A 13,825-nucleotide genomic window follows, 5' to 3' on the forward strand; every position below is an offset into this window, starting at 1 on the left:
GAGTTGTAACTGAAGCAGTAGTTGTTTCAGGAAGTGGAGTTGTAGTTCCAGAAACAGTAGTTGTTTCAGGAAGTTGAGTTGTAGTACCAGAAGCAGTAGTTGTTTCATGAAGTGGAGTTGTTGTAACTAAAGCAGTAGTTGTTTCAGGAAGTGGAGTTGTAGTACCAGAAGCAGTAGTTGTTTCAGGAAGTGGGGTTGTAGTACCAGAAGGAGTAGTTGTTTCATGAAGTGGAGTTGTAGTCCCAGAAGCAGTACTTGTTTCAGAAAATGGAGTTGTTGTAACTGAAGCTGTAGTTGTTTCAGAAAGAGGAGTTGTAGTTCCAGAAGCAGTAGTTGTTTCAGGAAGTGGAGTTGTAACTGAAGCAGTAGTTGTTTCAGGAAGTGGAGTTGTAGTTCCTGAAGCAGTAGTTGTTTCAGGAAGTGGAGTTCTTGTAACTGAAGCAGTAATTGTTTCAGGAAGTGGAGTTGTTGTTCCTGAAGCAGTAGTTGTTTCAGGAAGTGGAGTTGTAGTTCCTGAAGCAGTAGTTGTTTGAGGAAGTGGAGTTGTAACTGAAGCAGTAGTTGTTTCAGGAAGTGGAGTTGTAGTTCCTGAAGCAGTAGTTGTTTCAGGAAGTGGAGTTGTAGTTCCTGAAGCAGTACTTGTTTTAGGAAGTGGAGTTGTTGTAACTGAAGCAGTAGTTGTTTCAGGAAGTGGAGTTGTAGTTCCTGAAGCAGTGCTTGTTTCAGGAAGTGGAGTTGTAGTATGTGAAGCAGTAGTTGTTTCAGGAAGTGGAGTTGTAGCTCCTGAAGCAGTAGTTGTTTCAGGGAGTGGAGTTGTAGTTCCTGAAGCAGTAGTTGTTTCAGGAAGTGGAGTTGTTGTAACTGAAGCAGTAGTTGTTTCAGGAAGTGGAGTTGTAGTTCCTGAAGCAGTAGTTGTTTCAGGGAGTGGAGTTGTAATTGAAGCAGTAGTATTTTCATGAAGTGGAGTTGTAGTTCCTGAAGCAATAGTTTCAGGAAGTGGAGTTGTAGTTCCTGAAGCAGTAGTTGTTTCAGGAAGTGGAGTTGTAGTTCCTGAAGCAGTAGTTGTTATAGGAAGTGGAGTTGTAACTGAAGCAGTAGTTGTTTCAGGAAGTGGAGTTGTTGAAACTGAAGCAGTACTTGTTTCAGGAATTGGAGTTATTTTAAACGAAGCAGTAGTTGTTTCAGGAAGTGGAGTTGTAGTTTCTGAAGCAGTAGTTGTTTCAGGAAGTGGAGTTGTAGTATCTGAAACAGTACTTTTTTCAGGAAGTGAAGTTGTAGTTCCAGAAGCGGTAGTTGTTTCAGGAAGTGGAGTTGTAGTTCCTGAAGCAGTACTTCTTTCAGGAAGTGGAGTTGTAGTTCCTGAAACAGTAGTTGTTTCAGGAAGTGGAGTTGTAGTTTCTGAAGCAGCAGTTGTTTCAGGAAGTGGAGTTGTAGTATCTGAAGCAGTTGCTTCAGGAAGTGGAGTTGTAGTTCCTGAAATAGTAGTTGTTTCAGGAAGTGGAGTTGTAGTATCTAAAGCAGTACTTGTTTCAGGAAGTGGAGTTGTTGTAACTGAAGAAGTAGTTGTTTTAGGAAGTGGAGTTGTAGTTCCAGAAACAGTTGTTTCAGGAAGTAGAGTTGTAGTCCCAGAAGCAGTAGTTGTTTCAGGAAGTGGAGTTGCAGTTCCTGAAGCAGTACTTGTTTCAGAAAGTGGAGTTGTAACTGAAGCAGTATTTGTTTCAGGAAGTGGAGTTGTAGTTCCAGAAACACTAGTTGTTTCAGGAAGTGGAGTCGTAGTACCTGAAGCAGTAGTTGTTTCAGGAAGTGGAGTTGTAGTTCCTGAAGCAGTAGTTGTTTCAGGAAGTGGAGTTGTAGTTCCTGAAGCAGTAGTTTTTTCAGAAAGTGGAGTTGTAGTACCTAAAGCAGCAGTTGTTTCTGGAAGTGGAGTTGTACTTCCTGAAGCAGTAGTTGTTTCAGGAAGTTGAGTCGTAGTACCTGAAGCAGTAGTTGTTTCAGGAAGTGGAGTTGTAGCTCCTGAAGCAGTAGTTGTTTCAGGAAGTGGAGTCGTAGTATCAGAAGCAGTAGTTGTTTCAGGAAGTTGAGTTGTAGTTCCTGAAGCAGTAGTTTCAGGAAGTGGAGTTATAGTTTCTGAATCAATAGTTGTTTCAGGAAGTGGAGTTGTAGTTCCAGAAGCAGTAGTTGTTTCAGGAAGTTGAGTTGTAGTTCCTGAAGCAGTAGTTGTTTCAGGAAGTGGAGTCGTAGTACCTGAAGTAGTAGTTGTTTCAGGAAGAGGAGTTGTAGTATGTGAAGCAGTAGTTGTTTCAGGAAGTGTAGTTGTAGTTACTAAAGCAGTAGTTGTTTCAGGAAGTGGAGTTGTAGTTCCTGAAGCAGTAGTTGTTTCAGGAAGTGGAGTTGTAGTAACTGAAGCAGTAGTTGTTTCAAGAAGTGGAGTTGTAGTACCAGAAGCAGTAGTTGTTTCAGGTAGTGGAGTTGTAGTTCCTGAACCAGTTGTTTCAGGAAGTAGTGTAGTTCCTGAAGTACTAGATGTTTCACTAAGTAGAGTTGTAACTGAAGCAGTAGTTGTTTCAGGAAGTGGAGTGGTAGTTCCTGAATCAGTAGTTGTTTCAGGAAGTGGAGATGTAGTTCCAGAAGCAGTAGTTGTTTCAGGAAGTGGAGTTGTAGTCCCTGAAGCAGTAGTTGTTTCAGGAAGTGGAGTTGTAGTAACTGAAGCAGTAGTTGTTTCATGAAGTAGAGTTGTAGTTCCTGAAGCAGTAGTTGTTTCAGGAAGTGAAGTTGTAGTACCTGAAGCAGTAGTTGTTTCAGGAAGTGTTGTTGTAACTGAAGCAGTAGCTGTTTCAGGAAGTGAAGTTGTAGTTCCAGAAGCAGTAGTTGTTTCAGGAAGTTGAGTTGTAGTTCCAGAAGCAGTAGTTGTTTCAGGAAACTGAGTCGTAGTACCTGAAGCAGTAGTTGTTTCAGGAAGTTGAGTTGTAGTAACTGAAGCAGTAGTTGTTTCAGGAAGTGAAGTTGTAGTTCCAGAAGCAGCAGTTGTTTCGGGAAGTGGAGTTGTAGTAACTGAAGCAGTAGTTGTTTCAGGAAGTGGAGTTGTAACTGAAGCAGTAGTTGTTTCAGGAAGTTGAGTCGTAGTTCCGGAAGCAGTACTTGTTTCAGGAAGTGGAGATGTAGTAACTGAAGCAGTAGTTGTTTTAGGGAGTGGAGTTGTTGTAACTGAGGCAGTAGTTGTTTCAAGAAGTGGAGTTGTAGTTCCAGAAGTAGTAGTTGTTTCAAGAAGGTGAGTTGTAGTTCCAGAAGCAGTAGTTGTTTCAGGAAGTGGAGTTGTAGTTCCAGAGGCAGTAATTATTTCAGGAAGTGGAGTTGTAGTTCCTGAAGTAGTAGTTGTTTCAGGAAGTGGAGTTGTTGTTCCTGAAGCAGTAGTTGTTTCAGGAAGTGAAGTTGTAGTTCCAGAAGCAGTAGTTGTTTCAGGAAGTGGAGTTGTAGTTCCAGAAGTAGTAGTTGTTTCAGGAAGAGGAGTTGTAGTTCCTGAAGCAGTAGTTGTTTCAGGAAGTGGAGTTGTAGTTCCAGAAGTAGTAGTTGTTTCAGGAAGTGGCGTAGTTGTACCAGAAGCAGTAGTTGTTTCAGGAAGTGGAGTTGTAGTTCCAGAAGCAGTAGTTGTTTCAGGAAGTGGAGATGTAGTTCCTGAAGCAGTAGTTGTTTCAGGAAGTTGAGTCGTAGTACCTGAAGCAGTAGTTGTTTCAGGAAGTGTAGTTGTAGTTCCTGAATCAGTAGTTGTTTCAGGAAGTGGAGATGTAGTTCCAGAAGCAGTATTTTTTTCAGGAAGTGGAGGTGTAGTTCCTGAAGCAGTAGTTGTTTCAGGAAGTGGAGTTGTAGTAACTGAAGGAGTAGTTGTTTCAGGAAGTGGAGTTGTAGTTCTTGAAGCAGTAGTTGTTTCAGGAAGTGAAGTTGTAGTACCTGAAGCAGTAGTTGTTTCAGGAAGTGTTGTTGTAACTGAAGCAGTAGTTGTTTCAGGAAGTGAAGTTGTAGTTCCAGAAGCAGTAGTTGTTTCAGGAAGTGGAGTTGTAGTAACTGAAGCAGTAGTTGTTTCAAGAAGCTGAGTCGTAGTACCTGAAGCAGTAGTTGTTTCAGGAATTTGAGTTGTAGTAACTGAAGCAGTAGTTGTTTCCGGAAGTGAAGTTGTAGTTCCTGAAGCAGTAGTTGTTTCAGGAAGTGGAGTTGTAGTAACTGAAGCAGTAGTTGTTTCAGGAAGCTGAGTCGTAGTACCTGAAGCAGTAGTTGTTTCAGGAATTTGAGTTGTAGTAACTGAAGCAGTAGTTGTTTCCGGAAGTGAAGTTGTAGTTCCTGAAGCAGTAGTTGTTTCAGGAAGTGGAGTTGTAGTAACTGAAGCAGTAGTTGTTTCAGGAAGCTGAGTCGTAGTACCTGAAGCAGTAGTTGTTTCAGGAATTTGAGTTGTAGTAACTGAAGCAGTAGTTGTTTCCGGAAGTGAAGTTGTAGTTCCTGAAGCAGTAGTTGTTTCAGGAAGTGGAGTTGTAGTAACTGAAGCAGTAGTTGTTTCAGGAAGTGGAGTTGTTGTAACTGAGGCAGTAGTTGTTTCAAGAAGTGAAGTTGTAGTTCCAGAAGCAGTAGTTGTTTCAGGAAGTAGAGTTGTAACTGAAGCAGTAGTTGTTTCAGGAAGTGGAGTTGTAGTTCCAGAAGAAGCAGTTGTTTCAGGAAGAGGAGTTGTAGTTCCTGAAGCAGTAGTTGTTTCAGGAAGTTGAGTTGTAGTTCCAGAAGTAGTAGTTGTTTCAGGAAGTGGCGTAGTTGTACCAGAAGCAGTAGTTGTTTCAGGAAGTGGAGTTGTAGTTCCAGAAGCAGTAGTTGTTTCAGGAAGTGGAGTTGTAGTTCCTGAAGCAGTAGTTGTTTCAGGAAGTTGAGCCGTAGTACCTGAAGCAGTAGTTGTTTCAGGAAGTGGAGTTGTAGTCCCAGAAGCAGTAGTTGTTTCAGGAAGTGGAGTTGTAGTTCCTGAAGCAGTAGTTGTTTCAGGAAGTGAAGTTGTAGTTCCAGAAGCAGTAGTTGTTTCAGGAAGTGAAGTTGTCGTTCCTGAAGCAGTAGTTGTTTCAGGAAGTGGAGTTGTAACTGAAGCAGTGCTTGTTTCAGGAAGTGGAGTTGTAGTTCCTGAATCAGTAGTTGTTTCAGGAAGTGGAGTTGTAGTTCCTGAAGCAGTAGTTGTTTCAGGAAGTTGAGTTGTAGTTCCAGAAGCAGTAGTTGTTTCAGGAAGGTGAGTTGTAGTAACTGAAGCAGTAGTTATTTCAGGAAGTGGAGTTGTAACTGAAGCAGTAGTTGTTTCAGGAAGTGGAGTTGTTGTAACTGAAGCAGTACTTGTTTCAGGAAGTGGGGTTGTTGTTCCTGAATCAGCAGTTGTTTCAGGAAGTGGAGTTGTAGTTCCAGAAGCAGTAGTTGTTTCAGGAAGTGGAGTTGTAGTTCCTGAAGCAGTAGTTGTTTCAGGAAGTGGAGTTGTAGTTCCTGAAGCAGTAGTTGTTTCAGGAAGTTGAGTCGTAGTACCTGAAGCAGTAGTTGTTTCAGGAAGTGTAGTTGTAGTTCCTGAAGCAGTAGTTGTTTCAGGAAGTGGAGTTGTAGTTCCTGAAGCAGTATTTGTTTCAGGAAGTGAAGTTGTAGTTCCAGAAGCAGTAGTTGTTTCAGGAAGTGAAGTTGTCGTTCCTGAAGCAGTAGTTGTTTCAGGAATTTGAGTTGTTGTAACTGAAGCAGTACTTGTTTCAGGAAGTGTAGTTGTTTTTCTTGAATCAGTAGTTGTTTCAGGAAGTTGAGTCGTAGTTCCAGAAGCAGTAGTTGTTTCAGGAAGTGGAGTTGTTGTAACTGAGGCAGTAGTTCTTTCAAGAAGTGAAGTTGTAGTTCCAGAAGTAGTAGTTGTTTCAGGAAGTAGAGTTGTAACTGAAGCAGTAGTTGTTTCAGGAAGTGAAGTTGTAGTCCCTGAAGTAGTAGTTGTTTCAGGAAGTGGAGTTGTAGTTCCAGAAGCAGTAGTTGTTTCAGGAAGTGGAGTTGTAGTTCCTGAAGCAGTAGTTGTTTCAGGAAGTGGAGTTGTAGTTCCAGAAGCAGTAATTGTTTCAGGAAGTGGAGTTGTAGTTCCTGAAGTAGAAGTTGTTTCAGGAAGTGGAGTTGTTCCTGAAGCAGTAGTTGTTTCAGGAAGTGAAGAAACAGTAGTTGTTTCAGGAAGTGGAGTTGTAGTTCCAGAAGCAGTAGTTGTTTCAGGAAGTGGAGTTGTAACTGAAGCAGTAGTTGTTTCAGGAAGTTGAGTCGTAGTACCTGAAGCAGTAGTTTTTTCAGGAAGTTGAGTCGTAGTACCAGAAGCAGTAGTTGTTTCAGGAAGTGGAGTTGTAGTTCCAGAAGCAGTAGTTGTTTCAGGAAGTGGAGTTGTAGTTCCTGAAGCAGTAGTTGCTTCAGGAAGTTGAGTCGTAGTACCTGAAGCAGTAGTTGTTTCAGGAAGTGTAGTTGTAGTTCCTGAATCAGTAGTTGTTTCAGGAAGTGGAGGTGTAGTTCCTGAAGCAGTAGTTGTTTCAGGAAGTGGAGTTGTAGTAACTGAAGGAGTAGTTGTTTCAGGAAGTGGAGTTGTAGTAACTGAAGCAGTAGTTGTTTCAGGAAGTGAAGTTGTAGTACCTGCAGCAGTAGTTGTTTCAGGAAGTGTTGTTGTAACTGAAGCAGTAGTTGTTTCAGGAAGTGGAGTTGTAGTTCCAGAAGCAGTAGTTGTTTCAGGAAGTGGAGTTGTAGTTCCAGAAGCAGTAGTTGTTTCAAGAAGCTGAGTCGTAGTACCTGAAGCAGTAGTTGTTTCAGGAAGCTGAGTCGTAGTACCTGAAGCAGTAGTTGTTTCAGGAAGGTGAGTTGTAGTAACTGAAGCAGTAGTTGTTTCAGGAAGTGAAGTTGTAGTTCCTGAAGCAGTAGTTGTTTCAGGAAGTGGAGTTGTAGTAACTGAAGCAGTAGTTGTTTCAGGAAGTGGAGTTGTTGTAACTGAGGCAGTAGTTGTTTCAAGAAGTGAAGTTGTAGTTCCAGAAGCAGTAGTTGTATCAGGAAGTAGAGTTGTAACTGAAGCAGTAGTTGTTTCAGGAAGTGGAGTTGTAGTTCCAGAAGTAGCAGTTGTTTCAGGAAGTGGAGTTGTAGTTCCAGAATCAGTAGTTGTTTCAGGAAGTGGAGTTGTAGTTCCTGAAGCAGTAGTTGTTTCAGGAAGTGGAGTTGTAGTTCCAGAGGCAGTAATTGTTTCAGGAAGTGGAGTTGTAGTTCCTGAAGTAGTAGTTGTTTCAGGAAGTGGAGTTGTTGTTCCTGAAGTAGTAGTTGTTTCAGGATGTGAAGTTGTAGTTCCAGAAGCAGTAGTTGTTTCAGGAAGTGGAGTTGTAGTAACTGAAGCAGTAGTTGTTTCAGGAAGTTGAGTTGTAGTTCCAGAAGTAGTAGTTGTTTCAGGGAGAGGAGTTGTAGTTCCTGAAGCAGTAGTTGTTTCAGGAAGTGGAGTTGTAGTTCCAGAAGTAGTAGTTGTTTCAGGAAGTGGCTTAGTTGTACCAGAAGCAGTACTTGTTTCAGGAAGTGGAGTTGTAGTTCCAGAAGCAGTAGTTGTTTCAGGAAGTGGAGTTGTAGTTCCTGAAGCAGTAGTTGTTTCAGGAAGTTGAGTCGTAGTACCTGAAGCAGTAGTTGTTTCAGGAAGTGGAGTTGTAATCCCAGAAGCAGTAGTTGTTTCAGGAAGTGGAGTTGTAGTACCAGAAGCAGTAGTTGTTTCAGGAAGTGAAGTTGTAGTTCCAGAAGCAGTAGTTGTTTCAGGAAGTGAAGTTGTCGTTCCTGAAGCAGTAGTTGTTTCAGGAAGTGGAGTTGTTGTAACTGAAGCAGTACTGGTTTCAGGAAGTGGAGTTGTAGTTCCTGAATCAGTAGTTGTTTCAGGAAGTGGAGTTGTAGTTCCAGAAGCAGTAGTTGTTTCAGGAAGTGAAGTTGTAGTTCCAGAAGCAGTAGTTGTTTCAGGAAGTGGAGTTGTAACTGAAGCAGTAGTTGTTTCAGGAAGTGGAGTTGTTGTAACTGAAGCAGTACTTGTTTCAGGAAGTGGAGTTGTTGTTCCTGAATCAGTAGTTGTTTCAGGAAGTGGAGTTGTTTTTCCAGAAGCAGTAGTTGTTTCAGGAAGTGGAGTTGTAGTTCCTGAAGCAGTAGTTGTTTCAAGAAGTGGAGTTGTAGTTCCAGAAGCAGTAGTTGTTTCAGGAAGTGGAGTTGTAGTTCCTGAAGCAGTAGTTGTTTCAGGAAGTTGAGTCGTAGTACCTGAAGCAGTAGTTGTTTCAGGAAGTGGAGTTGTAGTTCCTGAAGCAGTAGTTGTTTCAGGAAGTGGAGTTGTAGTAACTGAAGCAGTACTTGTTTCAGGAAGTGAAGTTGTAGTTCCAGAAGCAGTAGTTGTTTCAGGAAGTGAAGTTGTCGTTCCTGAAGCAGTAGTTGTTTCAGGAATTTGAGTTGTTGTAACTGAAGCAGTACTTGTTTCAGGAAGTGGAGTTGTTTTTCCTGAATCAGTAGTTGTTTCAGGAAGTTGAGTCGTAGTTCCAGAAGCAGTACTTGTTTCAGGAAGTGGAGTTGTTGTAACTGAAGCAGTAGTTGTTTCAGGAAGTGGAGTTGTTGTAACTGAGGCAGTAGTTTTTTCAAGAACTGAAGTTGTAGTTCCAGAAGTAGTAGTTGTTTCAGGAAGTAGAGTTGTAACTGAAGCAGTAGTTGTTTCAGGAAGTGAAGTTGTAGTCCCTGAAGTAGTAGTTGTTTTAGGAAGTGGAGTTGTAGTTCCAGAAGCAGTAGTTGTTTTAGGAAGTGGAGTTGTAGTTCCTGAAGCAGTAGTTGTTTCAGGAAGTGGAGTAGTAGTTCCAGAAGCAGTAATTGTTTCAGGAAGGTGAGTTGTAGTTCCTGAAGTAGTAGTTGTTTCAGGAAGTGGAGTTGTTGTTCCTGAAGCAGTAGTTGTTTCAGGAAGTGAAGAAACAGTAGTTCCTGAAGTAGTAGTTGTTTCAGGAAGTGGAGTTGTAACTGAAGCAGTAGTTGTTTCAGGAAGTTGAGTCGTAGTACCTGAAGCAGTAGTTGTTTCAGGAAGTTGAGTCGTAGTACCTGAAGCAGTAGTTGTTTCAGGAAGTGTAGTTTTAGTTCCTGAAGCAGTAGTTGTTTCAGGAAGTGGAGTTGTAATTCCAGAACCAGTAGTTGTTTCAGGAAGTGGAGTTGTAGTTCCAGAAGCAGTAGTTGTTTCAGGAAGCTGAGTCGTAGTACCTGAAGCAGTAGTTGCTTCAGGAAGCTGAGTAGTAGTACCTGAAGCAGTAGTTGTTTCAGGAAGTTGAGTTGTACTAACTGAAGCAGTAGTTGTTTCAGGAAGTGAAGTTGTAATAACTGAAGCAGTAGTTGTTTCAGGAAGTGGAGTTGTAGTAACTGAAGCAGTAGTTGTTTCAGGAAGTGGAGTTATAGTAACTGAAGCAGTAGTTGTTTCAGGAAGTGGAGTTGTAACTGAAGCAGTAGTTGTTTCAGGAAGTTGAGTCGTAGTTCCAGAAGCAGTACTTGTTTCAGGAAGTGGAGTTGTAACTGAAGCAGTAGTTGTTTCAGGAAGTGGAGTCGTAGTTCTAGAAGCAGCACTTGTTTCAGGAAGTGGAGTTGTTGTAACTGAAGCAGTAGTTGTTTCAGGAAGTAGAGTTGTAACTGAAGCAGTAGTTGTTTCAGGAAGTGGAGTTGTAGTTCCAGAAGCAGTAGTTGTTTCAGGAAATAGAGTTGTAGTTCCAGAAGCAGTAGTTGTTTCAGGAAGTGGAGTTGTAGTTCCTGAAGCAGTAGTTGTTTCAGGAAGTGGAGTTGTAGTAACTGAAGCAGTAGTTGTTTCAGGAAGTAGAGTTGTAACTGAAGCAGTAGTTGTTTCAGGAAGTGGAGTTGTAGTTCCAGAAACAGTAGTTGTTTCAGGAAGTTGAGTTGTAGTTCCAGAAGCAGTAATTGTTTCAGGAAGTGGAGTTGTAGTTCCTGAAGCAGTAGTTGTTTCTGGAAGTTGAGTCGTAGTTACTGAAGCAGTAGTTGTTTTAGGAAGTGGAGTTGTAGTTCCTGAAGCAGTAGTTGTTTCAGGAAGTGGAGTTGTAGTTCCAGAATCAGTAGTTGTTTCAGGAAGTGGAGTTGTAGTCCCTGAAGCAGTAGTTGTTTCGGGAAGTGGAGTTCTAGTTCCTGAAGCAGTAGTTGTTTCAGGAAGTGGAGTTGTAGTTCCTGAAGCAGTAGTTATTTCAGGAAGTGGAGTTGTAGTTCCTGAAGCAGTAGTTGTTTCAGGAAGTGTAGTTGTAGTTCCTGAAGCAGTAGTTGTTTCAGGAAGTTGAGTCGTAGTACTTGAAGCACTAGTTGTTTCAGGAAGTGGAGTTGTAGTACCTGAAGCAGTAGTTGTTTCAAGAAGTGGAGTTGTAGTTCCTGAAGCAGTAGTTGTTTCAGGAAGTGGAGTTGTAGTTCCTGAAGCAGTAGTTGTTTCATGAAGTAGGGTTGTTGTAACTGAAGCAGTAGTTGTTTCAGGAAGTGGAGTTGTTCCTGAAGCCGTAGTTGCTTCAGAAAGTGGAGTTGTTGTAACTGAAGTAGTAGTTGTTTCAGGAAGTGGAGTTGTAGTATGTGAAGCAGTAGTTGTTTCAGGAAGTGGAGTTGTAGTTTCTGAAGCAGTAGTTGTTTCAGGAAGTGGAGTTGTAGTTTCTGAAGCAGTAGTTGTTTCAGGAAGAAGAGTTGTAGTACCAGAAGCAGTAGTTGTTTCAGGAAGTGGAGTTGTAGTTTCTGAAGCAGTAGTTGTTTCAGGAAGTGAAGTTGTAGTTCCTGAAGCAGTAGTTGTTTCAGGAAGTGGAGTTGTCGTCCCTGTAGTAGTAGTTGTTTCAGGAAGTTTAGTAGTATCTGAAGCAGTAGTTGTTTCAGGAAGTGGAGTTGTAGTTCCAGAAGCAGTAGTTGTTTCAGGAAGTTGAGTTGTAGTTCCAGAAGCAGTAGTTGTTTCAGGAAGTGTAGTTGTAGTTCCTGAAGCAGCACTTGTTTCAGGAAGTGGAGTTGTAGTTCCAGAAGCAGTAGTTTTTTCAGGAAGTGGAGTTGTAGTTAATGAAGTAGTTGTTTCAGGAAGTGTAGTTGTCGTTCCTGGAGCAGTAGTTGTTTCAGGAACTGCAGTTGTAGCCCCTGAAGCAGTAGTTGTTTCAGGAAGTTGAGTTGTAATAGAAGCAGTAGTTGTTTCAGGAGGTGGAGCTGTAGTCCCTGAATCAGTAGTTGTTTCAGGAAGTGGAGTTGTAGTATCAGAAGCAGTAGTTGTTTCAGGATGTGTTGTAGTTCCTGAAGCAGTAGTTGTTTCCGGAAGTGGAGCTGTAGTTCCTGAAGCAGTAGTTGTTTCAGAAAGTGGAGTTGTAGTACCAGATGCAGTAGTTGTTTCAGGAAGTAGAGTTGTAACTGAAACAGTAGTTGTTTCAGGAAGTGGAGTTGTATCTGAAGCAGTAGTTGTTTCAGGAAGTGAAGTTGTAGTTCCTGAAGCAGTAGTTGTTTCCGAAAGTGGAGTTGTAGTACCAGATGCAGTAGTTGTTTCCGAAAGTGGAGTTGTAGTACCAGATGCAGTAGTTGTTTCAGGAAGTAGAGTTGTTGTAACTGAAACAGTAGTTGTTTCAGGAAGTGGAGTTGTAACTAAAGCAGTAGTTATATCAGGAAGTGAAGTTGTAGTTCCTGAAGCAGTAGTTGTTTCAGAAAGTGGAGTTGTAGTACCAGATGCAGTAGTTGTTTCAGGAAGTAGAGTTGTTGTTACTGAAACAGTAGTTGTTTCAGGAAGTTGAGTTGAAACCGAAGCAGTAGTTGTTTTAGGAAGTGAAGTTGTAGTTCCTGAGGCAGTAGTTGTTTCAGGAAGTGGAGTTGTAGTTCCAGAACCAGTAGTTGTTTCAGGAAGTGGAGTTGTAGTAACTGAAGCAGTAGTTGTTTCAGGAAGTTGAGTTGTAACTGTAGCAGTAGTTGTTTCAGGAAGTGGAGTTGTAGTTCCTGAAGCAGTAGTTGTTTCAGGAAGTGGAGTTGTAGTTCCTGAAGTAGTAGTTGTTTCAGGAAGTGGAGTCGTAGTACCTGAAGCAGTAGTTGTTTCAGGAAGTGGAGTTGCAGTTCCTGAAGCAGTAGTTGTTTCCAGAAGTGGAGTTGTAGTTCCTGAATCAGTAGTTGTTTCAGGAAGTGGAGTTGTAGTTCCTGAATCAGTAGTTGTTTCATGAAGTAGGGTTGTTGTAACTGAAGCAGTAGTTGTTTCAGGAAGTGGAATTGTAGTTCCTGAAGCCGTAGTTGTTTCAGGAAGTGGAGTTGTTGTAACTGAAGTAGTAGTTGTTTCAGGAAGTGGAGTTGTAGTATGTGAAGCAGTAGTTGTTTCAGGAAGTGGAGTTGTAGTTTCTGAAGCAGTAGTTGTTTCAGGAAGTGGAGTTGTAGTTTCTGAAGCAGTTGTTTCAGGAAGAAGAGTTGTAGTACCAGAAGCAGTAGTTGTTTCAGGAAGTGGAGTTGTAGTTTCTGAAGCAGTAGTTGTTTCAGGAAGTGGAGATGTCGTCCCTGAAGCAGTAGTTGTTTCACGAACTGGAGTTGTAGTCCCTGAAGCAGTAGTTGTTTCAGGAAGTTTAGTAGTAACTGAAGCAGTAGTTGTTTCAGGAAGTTCAGTTGTAGTTCCAGAAGCAGTACTTGTTTCAGGAAGTGTAGTTGTAGTTCCTGAAGCAGTAATTGTTTCAGGAAGTGGAGTTGTAGTTCCAGAAGCAGTTGTTTCAGGAAGTGGAGTTGTAGTTAATGAAGTAGTTGTTTCAGGAAGTGTATTTGTCGTTCCTGAAGCAGTAGTTGTTTCAGGAACTGGAGTTGTAGTCCCTGAAGCAGTAGTTGTTTCAGGAAGTTGAGTTGTAATAGAAGCAGTAGTTGTTTCAGGAAGTGGAGCTGTAGTCCCTGAAGCAGTAGTTGTTTCAGGAAGTGGAGTTGTAGTTCCTGAAGCAGTAGTAGTTTCAGGAAGTGGAGTTGTAACTGAAGCAGTAGTTGTTTCAGGAAGTGGAGTTGTACCTGAAGCAGTAGTGGTTTCAGGAAGTGGAGTTGTAACTGAAGCAGTAGTTGTTTCTGGAAGTGGAGTTGTAGTAAGTGAAGCAGTAGTTGTTTCAGGAAGTGGGGTTGTAGTTCCTGAAGCAGTTGTTTTTTCCGGAAGTGTAGTTGTAATTCCAGAAGCAGTAGTTGTTTCAAGAAGTGGAGTTGTAACTGAAGCAGTTGTTTCAGGTAGTGGAGTTGTAGTTCTTGAAGCAGTAGTTGTTTCAGGAAGTTGAGTTGTAGTACCAGAAGCAGTGGTTGTTTTAGAAAGTGGAGTTATAGTTTCTGAAGCAGTAGTTGTTTCAGGAAGTGGAGTTGTAGTTCCTGAAGCAGTAGTTGTTTCAGGAAGTTGAGTTGTAGTTTCTGAAGCAGTAGTTGTTTCAGGAAGTTGAGTTGTAATACCAGAAGCAGTAGTTGTTTTAGGAATTGGAGTTGTTGTAACTGAAGCAGTAGTTGTTTCAGGAAGTGGAGTCGTGGTACCAGAAGCAGATGTTTCAGGAAGTGGAGTTGTAGTGCCTGAAGCAGTTGTTTTAGGAAGTGAAATGGGAAATGAAGTTGTCATTATTTGAGATAAAGTTGTACCTGAAGTAGTACTTGTTTCAAGAAGTGAAGGTGTGTTATAGGCATTAGGTCTTGTTTCATGAACTGTTGTGGAAAGAGGAGTAACAATTTAATTATTTGAATTGACGTACCTGAAATACTACTCGTCTCAGGAACTGAAGTTGTGGTAAATGAAGTAGCACTTGTTTCAGGAATTGAAGTCGTTGTACCTGAAATATTAATAATTTTAACTGATGTTGTGCCT

The 13,825-nt window shown here is 41.6% G+C and overlaps 1 protein-coding gene across 1 annotated transcript in view; it reads right to left on the reverse strand.

Moving 5' to 3' along the window:
• LOC113799921 (mucin-2-like) overlaps window positions 1–13,825 on the reverse strand; it is a gene marked incomplete at its 3' end in the record, with an annotated part of 130,127 nt that overhangs the window by 67,265 nt on the left and 49,037 nt on the right. The gene's annotated exons all lie outside the window — the stretch shown is intronic.

This window comes from Penaeus vannamei, chromosome 9 (assembly GCF_042767895.1).
Source record: "Penaeus vannamei isolate JL-2024 chromosome 9, ASM4276789v1, whole genome shotgun sequence".
Lineage (NCBI taxonomy): Eukaryota > Metazoa > Arthropoda > Malacostraca > Decapoda > Penaeidae > Penaeus > Penaeus vannamei.